The sequence below is a fragment of the Plectropomus leopardus genome, chromosome 6 (assembly GCF_008729295.1).
Source record: "Plectropomus leopardus isolate mb chromosome 6, YSFRI_Pleo_2.0, whole genome shotgun sequence".
NCBI lineage: Eukaryota > Metazoa > Chordata > Actinopteri > Perciformes > Serranidae > Plectropomus > Plectropomus leopardus.
In genome coordinates, this window is record NC_056468.1 from 21,985,091 (window position 1) to 22,000,991 (window position 15,901).

Genomic DNA, 15,901 nt, shown 5'->3' on the forward strand with positions numbered 1-15,901 from the left:
TGAGCTGAAGTCCACAAACAATGCTCTGTGGGTCTTATCTCCAGGCTTTCATGTTGGGTTAGTGTGTCTAGGCCTTTATATGCAAAATATATTAAATATATTAAATAATAGTTTATACATTCATATCTGCAAAGATACTAAAAAAATCATTCATGCCTTCATATCTGCAACATGCAAGGGTTCTACATATGGGCAGAGTCAGGAATGTCAGGAATGATTCAGTATATCTGATATATCGGTATATATAATGGTATATTGGTATATCTACTGTTGTATCAACATTCCCGTTACACTTATACACAAAATAAATGAATCCTTATACCCAGGAAAACTGCATGAACACCGTATGTGTATGAGTCTTGTGAGAGCCTGTATGATAAATATTAGAGCTGTTTTCATATCTGTCCCCTCCATACACCACCGGCTTGCTCTTCCCTCCTGAAGCCATTAATTCTTTGTCCTCCCCGTCTCTCTCTCTCTCTCTCTCACACACACACACACGCAAACACGCACATTAATTTTGCACTGTCCTCCTAAGTGTCATAACGCAGCCCCTTCCAGGTCGCACATCAATGCTGTAAATAACAGCCTGTTTGTGTGTTCTCGCATTTGTGTTTGTGTGTATGTGCGCGTCCATGGACATTTGACACCGCAGGACGATAACCTCCCCTGTTCATCACCATCATCACTCGGCACCAGCGCCACCTTGCTTTCATCATCACATTAAGATGGGAACTCTTGGGTCCAGCCTTGTCACAAATCAGTGCTCTGTGTGTGTGTGTGTGTGTGTGTGTGTGTCTGTGTCTGTGTCTGTGTGTGTTTGTGTGTGTGTGTGTTCCTCGATAGTCATTATCCTTGTCACTCTGTCAGTGTTCCTGTCACATTACTGCCAACAGCTGCAACCTCAACAACAGGTGTGTGAGTTTGTTTGATAGACGGAGGAATGGATCCCCCACAGTGTTTCAGAAATCTTCAGTGCCCTGTTCAGAGTCGTCTCTGTGAGGGGGAGAAAGAGGTAGACAGATACATGTGGAGATATGGAGAGCGAAGGAGAGGGGGGATTTTAACAATAGAGGAAAGCTTGAGTGAATGAGAGTGAAAGGCCAGGTGTGCAGACAGAGTCAGATGGAGAGGGATTTGGTGGAGCTCATCACTGTTTAACCCAAAAAAAGCAAACAGATGGCAACCTCAAAATTGTCAGTCGAACTGAATGACAAGAAGCTAATTTTGCTTTAACTGTGTAACATTTATCTTTTTTTCATGACCTCCTCTGCCCATGTTGCCCTCCTCTTTTAACATGAAATCATTCTTAACAATCATCTCCTCACTCAAGCTGAATGATTATCCTGAGAAGGAGCTGGCTTAATTACTGGGTCTTTATAGAGTGTGGGAACATAATAACTCTGCATTGGATGATGTGCCATCCTAATTTGTTCATTTAATAAGGAAATTGAGCTGTGTTTTGTACGTTCAACAATGTGCCTTTGTCGGCCTGAATGCCATTATCTGATTTTATGTAGTTACTTGGATGGTTGGGTTGTATGAAATATTCCCCTTTAAAAACGCATCTGTGTTTCTGCTTTCAGGACCTTACTGGTGCTTATGAAAACACTTTAATGTCTTCATGTTTAAAAGATGTGAACTTTGCCCTACTGACGGTGCAGATTTGCAGGGATTATTGTGTCCCCCAGACTGAAATACTTTACTTTGCTAAATTCCTGACTTTCTCTGTAGCCCCACTATGAGGTCTACATTTGTATTTCTTTTTTTTTTTTTTTTTTTAAGAATTGTTGGACACATTTCCTTAAAACTTGCCACAGGTGTTCATGCAGTGCTTTCCAGTAACCATGCTACAATACTATTGCTAGAAATCCTCAAGTGTGTCCCAATACAAAGTGTGTCAAATGCAGTATTACAAAAATACCAGGACGTCCTACTGCATCCTGTTGCATTTTGCAGTTTGCACGCCAGCATGCTTTTCTGGCTTTTTGGACCCAAAGTTCTCTGTACAGCAGATGACATGTCCAGTTGTTCTTCTGAGTTGCAGACAGATGACAGCTCACTGTCAGCTGATGTAAGCTGCAATGATGGATGATAATGACAGGGTGTTCAACTGACTGATGACCTTACAAATAGACAGCAATAGGAATATAATTGTTTATCTGAACAAAATAATGATACCGATAAACCAAAAAATGACATAACTATGAAAATAACTGACAGAGAAATGCATGTATAACTGTTGTGAATATAATACTGCATAATAAAATCTACAATGAATATCTTTATTACTTAAAAGGTTGAACTATATTACAAAGTAACAGCAGAACTCTCTTGGTTTACCTCCGTCTCTCGCCAAATGGTGTTTTGTATCTCAAAGGTGATGTTAGACAAAGGTGATGTGCTGTTTTGATCTCGTGCTCTTTTTTTTTACTTCAAATTCTGGACTAGAGACTGTGAAGGATACATGACCAAGAGGGTCAAAGTCCAAGGTGCAATGTTATGACGTAGCAGTATGTCCCAATGGTATGCATACTCCATACAACAGTAATTTGTAAGAGCATTTGCAGTACATACTGAAAGTAAATAAATAAATGTAATGAATAAATACATGTAGTGAATAAATAAACAAGTTTGTTGTCGCCCTCAGAATCAAATGTAATCACTCTGATGATACCTTAACTTTTCCTCTAACCTTATCATCAGGTAAAATTTTCCATTTATCCAATTTTTTGGTTTATTATGAAATACTATAAAACTAATAATGTTCCCACCCAACCTCAGCTGTTGCGTATACTTAATTCTAATTAGCAAAAGCTGCCATGCTCATACACTAAACTACAGCAGAGATGAAAATATTACAGCTTAGCATCAACATGTTGCTAGCATTTAACTCAATACACTGTGCCTTAACACAGCCTCACAGACCTGCCATAATGGCTGTGGACTCTTGGTTGTGTTAAAGTTGTGTACAGTAAGTAAGACTTAACCTCTGATAGGCTCCTGTTGTAAAAAACAGACTTTTATGTAAAAATGTGCATGGCTTGATAAAACATGGGAGAAATCTGCCTGATATAAAAGCCTCAGGAAGACCTGCTTTGCCACATATTGACCCATTAGCCCAATAGTCCTCTCATCTTTCATGATTATATTCATCCGTATTGTTGTCCTTTTTTGGAAACTAATGCTGTTTAATATCATATCAAAGAGGCTGTGTTGGTGCTAGGTATGTATTTAGCAATTCTGAAATCACAAAAAAAAAGCTGTTTTATGTAAATGCAGATTTTTCTGCATAATTTCTTCATCAGTGCTTAAAAGTTTAAGCAGGCAGGTAATGAATTAATGAGGATTTGCTCTAAATAAAATAAAAATACTAAAGAAAAAGGAAACAATAAGTAAAATTAAAGATTCCAGACATTAAAAATTGATATTACTAAGCGCAGAATGAATTCCCATGACAGACAACATACCAGTGACTACACACTCCTCTCCTCATTTTCTTTTACCTCCATCATCTCTTATACAACCAAAGCGTTTTTTTGGCAGAATGAAGACAAACAAATTATGTGTTTTCTCTTTATAAATGTAAATGACATAGGATATTAATACAGCATTTGACCACCGACAGACATTTGATGAATACCTCTCGACTAAACAATTTGGGGTCTCGACTTTTGAACGCTGCATCCATTCAAATTGACTGCTGTTGTTGATGATGCTGTTTTCATGGCAGGGATGGTTTGGAAATAGGTTCGAGATTTAATACTGCTGCCCACACAATCTTTGTGTGTGTGTCACGGTGAATTCGTGCACGTGCGTGTATGTGTGCCCGCCCTTGGGGCGTCTGTGTAAAGCAAGATTCAATGCTTTTATATCCTAGTTGATTTATGTGGTGACGTTTGCCTTTGCGCTCACAATCACATTACTGGAAAGGTGGAAGAGCCAGGATTCTGTGTGTGGTGTGTGTATGCGCAAGCCTGTGTTTGTCTGTGTTTGTAAATCAGCATGCAGTTCTGTTGTTTCTTGAATAATAAGGCAGAGAAAAAACACCCACTATCCCTGTCCTCTCTTCTTTTCTTTTCTTTTATGTAAGAATTACTAAACACATATATAGCTGTATATGCACACTAAAACTGTCATGTAATGTAAATGAAGTTCTGCCCATGATTCCTGCCTGTTAAGTTTTATTCACGTTGAGGTATCAACAGTGGCATGGGATACAATAGATCCCTGTATCTTCAGCACTTTGCAGCTTTAGCGTATGTCTAAAAGCACGAGTGAGGCTACTGTGGCAGAGAGCCAGATTGAAGGAGCCATTATAGTGTTTTTTTTTCCTGCTACTTTTCTTCTTCATTTTTAATACTTTTTGGGACACCGTGGAGTGCGTATTCTAATGACTTCAGGTGCCCGTTGTGCACACAAAATAAATGTTTCCACCTTTTGTCTCTAGTTTAAAGTCATATATACAGTCCTCTCTCTATGCGTTTGTCCTCACATTGTCCTCCAGTGTCTCAGAGCTGGTTTAAAATGTGTACAAATCCTCCCCCAGTAGTGCCATCTCCAAAGTGATTGCAACCCCATTCATAATTTATTCCTAATGGAATAGTTAATGTGTCTTTGTGTTTCACTCTTTATCGCTTTGTCCAGACCTGTTTGTCTCACCTCATCTATACTGCATGATTATTAAAACAACCGAGGCTCAATCAGTGGGAGGGTATTTACATTTGCCAAAAGCTGATGGATCAAATTATAGCAGGATACATACTTAATGAGGCCTTTTGATGAAGAGGCATTTAGCATACTGCTCCCAACTGCCTTCAAACAGCTGTTGCCTTTGAATTTAGTGAATGTTTTAAAAAGCTTTGTTTACATAAATTGTCCTTTAGAAGTTATATTTGATCAGTTTCTTACATTAATGCTACCATATGTTATTGTAATACATTGTTTAATTATATTATAGTAACCTATACAAGACACAAGCTTTTCTCACTGTAAATGACTTAAGTAGAAGTTAAAGTCACCTTTTAAAATATTACTTCAGTAAAAGTCTGAAAGTATTTAATAGTTACTGTACCACTGTATCAGAAGTAATTTCATGACATAAAATGTACTTAAGTATTGAAAGAATAAGTAAAAGTAAATGCTTGTAATAAAAAGCAGTCTGTGAGAATGTTGAGAATTATAAAGTTTATTTCTTTGTAACATACACTAACTTAAAAATGAAGCGCACGTTACATTTGAAGAAAAACAAGGTCTGTTTTACATCGTAAAGGATTTACACAATCCAGTTTTTCCCTCCCTCCCATTCCTTCATTCAGTCGGCTGTCTCCTCCTCCATTCCTTTCCTAAACTGTAGTAAGTAACTAAAATGCTCAGGGGAAAAGTAGTGGAGTAACAGTGTATATTTTACTTTGGAAATATAATGGAGGAAAAGTGAAAGTTGACATAAATATAAAAGCTCAAGTAAAGTAAGTACAGAGAAAGTAAAGATTCTCCCCAAAAATACTTACTGTTACAAAGTATCATTACTTCATTACCTGACACCACTGGTTTTCAAGATTTTTTTATCCAAAATGTTGCACTTTGCACGACAGAGGCATCATTGTTTCTTCAGTCATTTTGGCCTCTGTGGGTGTTCAGACCATAGCCTTTGCTGTACTAGCACCAGACTCCGTTCATAAAACCGAAAAAGACCAAATAAAAGCAATAGTCTTCTAAAAGTGGCACAAAGCAGCCCTCAGCCAATATAGCCCGCCTGGTTATTAATGGAATTTGCAACCTGTGTCACACAAACACACACACACACACACACACACACACACACACACACACACACACTATAAAGTATGAGGCTTATTTTCTGGTCAGTGAAATACAGTTAGCAGAGCTTCAGTGCACCAGCTTTCACAATTAGTGGCCCAATGGGTTGAGGGGATAAACGGGCTGAAATGAGAGGCAAAAAGAGAAGAAAGCGAGAAATAGATAACACATGGTTAATTGTGTGTAACAGACCACAGCAATGACCAAATCGCTACCAGCCAGTCATAGCCCCATGTTGCCTCATTTTTCTTTCTCAGCAACACTGCAGGTTGACATTTATTTTGATGACTAATTTAGTATTGACTAGTGGGAACTTTATCTGCCGCTACAGATGTTGGCTCTCACCAGTCTTTCCCTTGTCCGTTTCCCTTTGTGCAGCAACCATTTTGGCTGAGTCAGTGTGCCCTTGGGCAGTGTGTGACCTTCGAATGAATAGTGGTGTCCAGCCGTGTCTCCCTTCCATCCTTTATTTCTCAAGCTGGGTCTCAATTCAGGGGCTACATACTGTACACACATAAGTCTGCAGCTCTGGACTGAGATTGTCATACCAGATCAGAAATTCCTCCAAATGTGGCAGAAATTGCAGCCTTCTTTTTTCCAAATTTGGATAACTATCTTTTGCAGTCCTTGGAATCCTAAAACCTCTAATAAGATGCTCAGTTTTTTCAACAGTTGTTGTGTCCAGACAGATTTGATTTGATTTCCTTTTCTTATCTGAATATTTTCTAAATGTGGATTGTGTCACAGGTCATTAGTTGGATATTCAAACAACAATCCTTTAGCATCGTTGCTGCATGTGTGATCTTATTTTCATGGCTGTATAAGGGCTACATGTGGTGCAAAACAGATGTAATGTATTGGGTTACATTTGCACCAAAACAAACTAATCACACACTAGATGTGTCAGGAACTCTGTAAGGTGTAATTAGATTTCTGGTTGTTGTGAGGCTAAACCACCTCAGACAGACAGAGTTGAAGGTTAAGCCTTGCCTTAGGTTCTCTGAAGAACTCACCTTTGCTGGCTGCATACTTGTGAGGCCTTGGTACATCATACTTCTGTATCTACTTTTTTTTCATTCTGAAAGTCGTTGAATACTGAGTAAGTTTCCTCTTTTTTTCTGCTTCCTTCCTTGTCAATAGGCGCCATCTTTGACGAGTCAGCAAGGAAAGATGATGAGGTGTTTCGCCTTGCTGTGGCGGATCTCAATTTGAACAACGAGATCTTGGAGACGGAGAAGATCACCATCTCTGTGGAATTCGTTGATGGGAACAACCCCTTCCAGGCTGTGCAAGAAGGTAGGATAGTAATTCTGTTATGTTGAAGTTAAAATGTGTGCATGAGAGCAACAGGGCCAAGCAGGTGCATCATCTTCAAAGCTAAGTTTCTCAAGATATTTTTTGTGATGACTTAAATAGCATATACAAGAAGAGTTCAATGTTTTGCTTTGTGGCATGGTTCTTTTTTGCCCCTCAAATGTTCTGGGCCGGGGTCAGACCAAAATGAAAAGACTGTCTTCATCATGTATCATTTTACAGTTTCCAAATTTCAGTTTTGCTAAAAGGTGCAAAAATCTTTTGGTTCAATTATTGTTGAAGCACAGGTTGCCAATTTATCAGCCAGTCCAATATTTCTTGAACAGTTAATTGTGTAATATACTGTACACCCCAGAAAAATCTTGATCTTTGTATGAGTTTGAAACTTGAGTCTAAGTAGCATAAGCCTCTCCAACCGTCCATTCCCTATTTTTTGTTGACCTCTACAATAGATCGAGAACAGTGACGCAGAGGAAATTCATTCATGTAAAAACACAGCATCAAAAAGTTGGCACAAAGTCAGCTTCTGTCTTTAATGTTCCCGAGGTTTTCACGCATGGCTGGCATGCCCTCTGAGTTGACCTACATCACAGTCAGCTGAGGATGGGGCAGTGCTTTATTTCTCTGGTTTTTGTGTCGGTTTATGTTGATGCTGACAGCCATTTTACTTCATGCAAATGCAGCTTGGGCAAGAAATTGACTCTGGGATGCTGATATCTGGTAGTAAAATAGTGGATACACTTGTCTACACAACTGATTTTCTTCCATCTTTACATAGATATCAATATGCATGCATGCCTGTCTAAGAGTTATATAATGTAGCTGCTTATTCACAACCAACACCAACAGGCTTGATTCGAAACTGAGCTTGTAATTTGAAAGAACAAAACATTATAAGGTCATTAACCTTTTAGTAATGCTCTAATACAACAAATATTTCATGATAGCCTTATCGGACTAATTCATCAAAAGACCCTCAAGACTTGCATTAGAAAGTACACACAAGAAACACCTATTCAGTGAATGAAGTGTGCTGTGCAATAGACGACAAGAGCCTTGTGTCTAAATGCTTTTTTTTCCATTCACATTTTAGAAAGTGAACAGATTTATCAGATAAAAGGGCTGACATTGTACCAGATTTACAGTCAATACACACCATCTCCCTTCATTTACATCAGCAAGTGTAATAAAAAAGTAACTGCAAATTATTCACTTCAGTTTTGACGCAAGTTAACATTTCCGCTGCATCTGATACACATATTTTAGAACTAATACTGTCATATATTTATGACTTATTCCACTTCATAGCATCACAGAAAAAAAGATGTAAATGTTTTGTTTTATTTTTTCCTTTATACTGGCAACTTTGCGTTTAAGTGTTCAAGTCCTGAAAACAGCTTAATTTCTTATTGGAATTTGAGTTTTACTTAATCAATGAGAGTCTCAGGTGACTGATAAACCCAAAATCCAATAAGCATTTTCAGCAGATTTGTTTTTTAACAGGCCATTAAAGGGATTGTTCATCCCCAAATCAAACGTCTAGATTGTTTTGATGAGAATTGATAAGTGTCGCCTTTTCTCCAGTATAACGGAACTAGATGACACTTGGCTTGCTAACTAAAACACAATGTTTTTGCATCTTAACCTAAAAAGAGTGAAAGTGAAACCTCATGAAACTGCAGTAGTTTCTTAATGTTGGATGCAAACATATTGTCATTGATTGGGCTGATAACGGCTTTTGAACCTATTAGCAGGTGACCCATGCCCATTCTTACTTTTATCAGAGGCAAAAAATCACATAACAGTCAGTAAATAGACTGATAGCAAATTTCCAATTGAAATTTCCTTATGCGTTTCTGCACAGTGCCCTCATCAGAGCTTTACTTCTAAGTTTATGTTCTGTTTACTATTGAGCTGTTGTTGGTAGTGAAATATGGCATTACTGGAATTATCACTATAACTGAACTGACAGAGAGAGGATGAGTGTATGAATGCTACTGGTTGGCACTGTGGCATTACAGTGATTTAGTTTATTATTAATATTATTGGGTCTGTGTTTTCACCACTGGAACGCAGGATAATCTTGATAATCAGACATTGCAATGTGTTTTGTAGTCAGCAATGAGAAGAAGTCAATTGATCAGTCATGGAAAGTGTAGGTATTCTTTTCTTCCAACTTATTCAAACACAGCAAATGACAAATAGACAACTGTTCATCCCACAACCAAGCAACTTTCAATTGAACCTTTATCTCTGTATCTATTTGAACCTGAAATATAGCAAATTACAAAATGCTGCAAAACATTGGAACAACACTGGTACTGGAATCGCCTGCATGGCTTATGACTCATCTGACAACACAGAAGATGTGTCACACCCATTCTTTTCAACTCCAGTGTGTGAGTGGCTAATTAGGGCATTTGTTTTTGTGTGTTGACAGCCATCCAGAAGCCCTTGTGAAGTAGGAAGAAAAACCAAAAAACATTTTTTCTAGATTCTTTGGTAGAAATGGTAATGCTTTTCTTTAGAACTGTCAGCGTTGACTCAAACTTATCTTCAATGTAGACAGAGATGTTTTTGTACAGAAAATAGACATTCGCACAATAGCTTGGAAAGAACAACCTAATTGATGCATTAATGCAAGAAACAGAATTATAAGCAGGAATGAGCTCACTGGGCTGACATCAGCGATCTGAGTTAGATACAACTACTGCCCATTAGGGCTGGGTATCCGAAATAATGCTGTACCAAGTAGTATCAAAATATCTCCAGTCAAGTGATACCTTCATTCAATCCTTTTTTCGCTGGATTTCTGATCATGGGCTGTCCCAGCTCCGAGCCCGACAGAGCAAACTTTCTGTTTCCGCCACTTCCATAGCTGCTTAGAAACGGTGTTAGAAAACTCAACTGAAACTGAAACAGTTTGACTGGGTTGTTAAACCCAGTTATTATAGGTAGATGACGTTAGCTATGTCAGTCTCTCTCTCTCTCTCTCTGTGTGTGTGTGTGTGTGTGGCTGGACTGACACTCCCAATATTGTGGACGTAAAAACTCCAACAGAGTTGGCAGTACAGCGTGCCCTGCCCAGTCCAACTGCCCTCATGGACCAGTGTCTGTGGTTAACATATTGCAGTGAGTGCAAGTTTCTTGTGGAGCAGCTAGTATGCTGGCACAAAGTAAAAAAGGATGATAAAGTGATAATTGCCATAATATAAACATGTGTATATGTGTGTGTGAGAGAGAGAGCGCGCCTGTATGATTGATTGTCTGCCTTTTGGAATAATCAAGCTAATTCATTTGCATTAAAAAGGAACCAAAATACAGAAACACTGAGTAGAGGCATATACGGTGCTTACTTATTGGTGCGTTACAGCTGCACATTGTTTGTGCTTTTTGTTTAAGTCTCTTCCTCTGATAATTACGCCTCTTTAAACTGATCCCATTTTACAGAGAAACAATACCAAAATTATAATCTGTTTATCTGTTCCTGACAGTGGCATCTCCAGTTTTTCCATTGCACTGTAAATGAAAACTTTCATGTGTGTAACACAACCATGTTCAGTCAATTAGACAACCAAAGCACAATATCGCAACACCAGTAAGTGACTAGCCTTTGATTAGTTTAAAGGGAGCAAAAACTCGTATTAAAGCCTACCTCCAAAACACAAAATCGCAACCTGCACTGCAAAGCTCAAGGCAGGATGAGCCTGCGTGTCCATCATGGAGTATAGATGATCTAAAGTGAATAATTAAGATAAACAGACAGAGGTTAGGAAAAGATTGAATGAGACTAAAACAGCTTTTATCAAAACATTTTGCACTTCAAGGAGAATTTTGGTGGATCTTTCTAATCGTACACCATTCTCACCTCTTGCCTGAATTGTTTTATTGGCATCAGATAAACCGAAACCAATGGATTTAAAAAGCAACATTAAAAATATCACAACTTTGTATTGCTTCAGTGATTTAATTAACTGATAATCAAATACAAAGCTCCCATTATCAACACCAGTGCACACAATAAACTCACACACACTCTCTCTCACACACACACACAAAAAAACATGACATTAGCCTTGACTGAGAGAGGAGGGTAAGAGAACATAGAGAACACATAAGTGAGCTTATTTCATAGTTTCATGTATCATGCCTTTTGTAAACAGTGGTGGCCAAATGATTAAGTGTATTTCTTTTCATCGTGGCTCAGATGACTTTATGAATGTAAAATATGTGTTTTTGTATACCTCTTAAGGTCTGAGGGCTCTGCAGTATTGTTGGTTGTGGCTCTTTGAAGCCCCATCTGGAGTAGCTCTTTTATCTGGGTTCTGTGTGCATGAAGGATAAATGTATGTGTTTGTTCCTCACTTCTTTATTTTGAGGTCAAGGTGCAGTTTGAGTGTCTTATTTAGGATTTCAGCATTGTGTGAAATAGAGACAGGGAGTTAAGAGTGATGTGACAACACAGCAGGAGGCAGCATTTGAATGCTTGCTTCTCGACTGAGCAGAGTGAGGCAACAGCATGTTCCTGAATTTTGCAGTACGTGTTGCTTTCTGTCCTCACATTTTTAGCCTTTCTTATATTATTGTGTATTTCAGGTTATCCTTAGCCAGGAATATACAGTAACTTTTTCTTTTCAACTTTTTTTTCAGTTAAGGTAATGTTTTTTTGCTGATTGTGCACATCCTTTCTCAGCAGTCTCATACATCACATTCATAAATACAGACACGGTTACAACTTGGAGCTGCCAGACACAGTAGTACTGTTGGCTGCCATCGAGAGCTCATGAGTTTCTCAAGAGCATACAGTATCTGTTGGCAGTACAGGATTTATTACAACATATAGGATGCCAATCATTATTTTTTTGCTTGGGATTTCAACCAGATAGTTTTCAATGAAAAACATTTTTTTTCTTTTTTCATCCTTGACTGATTAAACTCTTGCATGCCTCCAAATCTCTCAGTCTGTTGACTGGTCTGTCCAAATTTGTGGGAGGAACTATGGATACTTTCCTGTCTTCCTGTCTGCCTGGTACTGAACAGACTGCCTAACTAATTTCCCTGCCAATCTTTCTGTTTGCCCGTCTGTTAGTGCCGTTAGCTGGCTGATGAATTGATTGCCTGTCTCCCTATCTGCCTGTCTATCTGTGTATTTGTCTTGCTAACTGGTAACCTGGCTGGCAAATCAATTGTCTTTGTCTCTGTCTGTCTCTCATGTATTATGGTTTCACATGCTTTGTTTGGCGACCTTATAAGCTGAGACAAAAGGCAATTGGTTACATCAGTTTAAAAGATTTCAATAATTTAAAAATGTTAATGCTATTAAACGGTGCAGTTTCTATTTAAGCAGAGCATTAAACTCTCTGATCTTACAAGGTCACTGACACTTTTCCTTTGTGCGGGTGATGGTTGAAATTACAGCAAGCAGTTATAAATTATGAAATAATAACAGATGTTACAGTAACCTTTAATTAGCTTAGATTCTACCCAGGAGACAGTATGCATTGTACTGCAGTGAGTGTTGAAAGCGTAGAAAAAAACGTAGAAAATAAAAAAAATATACATCATAAATGTTCTTTGACTTAAATGACATGTGGTGCATGTCCTCTCTGAGGGCTACATTTACGGTATAGAGGTAATTTGCACCTTGCCTTTGATTCGGTTTGTTCTGGCAATCTACATGTAATTAACACCAGAATTACTGAGGTAGAAGCTCATTACGCAATCAACACTTGAGACAGTCTCCTAGACACATAGTATTTAAAGCAGGGCTCAGTAGGTGCTCTTCAGAGTTGAGATGAGTCAGACATCATCAAGCTTAAAACAAGACATGATAATGTAATAATGTTGTATAGTAAAACTGAATAATTAAGTGACATGTATCCAAATATAATGAGCACTACAAGGTCTTTCAGCTTGTGTGTAGCAGGCTGTTCTTTTTCAGTGTTAGTACTTAAACCTAAAAAAAGTAATATACAATAATTCAATCGTGAGCCAGGAGGATGTGGGACAAAGGAGGAAGTCAGATGTCGAAATATAAAAAGTAACAAAGTCTGCATTGGGGGCATGGGCTGAAAAAGTTGAAGCGACCTCTGACCTGGTAGGGTGTTCACCCCATGTATGCTGAATCTTTGCAGCGGCCTGGATTCAGTTCCAACCTGTGGCCAGTAACAGTCACAATCCTCCCACTAACCACCCCTTCTGTGTTTGGCATTGTAAAACATATATAGTATTGGTTTCATTTTTGATTATTAATCTTATTTTTTTATTCATTTATTTTGTTTGAATATGATAAAGTGCAGCTCTTCTTTGTAGTTATATGGTTTGTGGTTCTCTCACATTTTGCAGGCTGTCATTAAAAGTTCTGCTGAATGAAAGTTCATTTATTCAATTTGTTTTTCTCATCACAGCCTTCCTTTTTAATACACTTGCACTAATTTGCATGTGCAGGATTTTCCACGCAAAACTGGCCCTCCGGCCCCTCTGTGAACCTCACGAAGTCCCACGAAATGTGCTGCTTTTAACGAGTCACATTTTTACCCTCAATACCTGTGTGATTGTTGTACAAAAGCCTCTTAACAGTTCATTGTCTGACTCACTTCGACACCACAGAGGGAATGTGGCACAGAGACAGAAATTAATGTACACATGATTATTAGAGAGCCATTTCTAGCTTTAAATTGAAAGGACAATAATTCAAAGAGGATGCCAGAGTCCCTCCATCTTTGTTTAGGCTGTATTTCTGCAGCACTACATTACAACTGCCCTCATGTTTTCAAAAAAAAAAAAATCCTCTTAGCCATAAAGCAATAGAACCATTATACTGGAATGAGTAAATGGCACATTGCAATAACCATATCTATAACAATGCAGAACATATTACAATAGAGCCGTCCAACTAGATTTTAAAAAGAATTATCTATTCAAATGTGTTATCCAAATGAATGTGCTGAAATCTCTGCCCTCAGGGTCGCATCTGTGTGTGTGTGTGTGTGTGTGTGTGTGTGTGCATGTGTTTGTGTGTGCGTGTGTGTGTGTGTGTGTGTGTGTGTGTATGTGTATGTATGTGTGTGTGTATGACATTGTCTCAGGAGTGTGTAAAGGGGCTTGGAATAAATCACACTCCCTTCTCTCCCTTCTCTTCCTCCTGCATGGTACTTAATTGCGGATCTGCTCCTGTCACTTATATTCACATTTCACTCCCTTACACCCTTACCCCCCATCTCCATAGTAACCAGGCTAGACATCACTGGGAGTCGTGCATGTGTGGTGTCTGTATGCATGTCAGTGTGTGCCCGTTCATGTCTCCATTGATTAAAGCAATGAGAATCACCTAATTGGATAACAGTCTATGGAAAGGTGGGGGGCACGAGGAAACGCAGAGCAGGAGGAGACCACAGGAGGGAGGGAGCTCAATAGTTGTCTCAGCTTATTTTTCATCTCAGCTTAGTCTTGACACACAGGGCACACCGCCGTATTTATGCACACACTGCCACACTAACGGAAAAAAATCCCCTTTCCTCTTTTGCTAGAAGGTGTGCAGGCAAAAAACTGAAGTCTTGACAGATCATGCCAGCATCTCCGACTACCTGTTAGCGGGATACTTCTATACTCACAGTGGAATTTGAGATTCCCCATCAAATTAAGGAGCCATTTGGTTTTACTATTATTTAATGCACAAAAAAATATTCCAGGGAAAGAATATACATGAATGGCTAATCTAAGAATATGATTATTCCAGTCTTTATTATAACTGCATACAGTGTAGACAGCTGCAAAATGAAGCATGGACTCAAGGAGAGCAATTTTAGCAATTCATGGGGATTTTTTTCTAGTAAACATCTAATCAGTTACTAACCTACCAAGTTTTTAAAATTGGTAGCAATTTGTTTGAATCATTTATTGAGCAAAAAAAAGCCAAACATTTTTTGGTTCAAGCCTCTTAGAAGCAAGGATTTGTAGCTTTTCTGTTTTATATCTCCATAAATTGAATCTCTTTGGGTTTTGGACTATCAGACAAACAATTTAAGCAATTTCACAGAATAAAAACTTCACAGATTAATCAAAACATTGTCAACAAATTAGCTGGTAATGGAAAAAATTGCACGTTGCAGCCATAACACTGACTAGCTGTTTACGTGCTGTTTTGATTAATAACTACTTTAAGAGGAACTATGCCCATATTAAAATTCATAGTCCTATGGTCTAAAACGGTCTAAAAATGATTGAAAATGATTTTTATGAAACATGAGCAACTCTCTCCCAAATCAAAAAACTTGAGTGCAAAACTCGAATTTGGGATGTCATCAAGGATAAAGTCTGGAGCTGCTGCATAGACCAGAAATTGGGAAAGATGTTATAAATGACACTGAGATCACCCAGAGGAATATTCTAAGTATATGGGTACATGTTTGTTTCACAAATGAATACAATAGAATAAATGTCTTTAAAGAAAGATACAATATTTGCAAAATCAGGCTCCCATCCATGTCTGTATAAAGCATCTCTTGATGACGTCATACGTTTGAGACTTACTTCTCTGGTTTCTGGCTATAAGAGAGATCGTTTATGTTTACAAATATTGATTGAACTCTCCCAGGCAATGGAAATAGCATATTTTAACAATTTATCTAGGTGGTGTTACCCTTTAAAATGTCATTCATATACTTGTACTGTAGATTGCTGCTGAGTAGATTCAGGACCATGGACAGCACCAACAAAGTCACACAGAGTCAGAGAGGCAATGAACGGAGGTTTTTATTCACAAATT

General features: G+C 38.3%; 1 protein-coding gene across 1 annotated transcript in view; it reads left to right on the forward strand.

Moving 5' to 3' along the window:
- The first annotated feature begins 7,054 nt into the window (after positions 1 to 7,054).
- grid2 (glutamate receptor, ionotropic, delta 2) overlaps positions 7,055 to 15,901 on the forward strand; it is a 475,468-nt gene continuing 466,621 nt past the window's right edge. The window contains exon 1 of the mRNA XM_042488775.1: positions 7,055 to 7,116. The gene's annotated coding sequence lies outside the window, so the exon portion shown is untranslated. The remainder of the gene's footprint in view (positions 7,117 to 15,901) is intronic.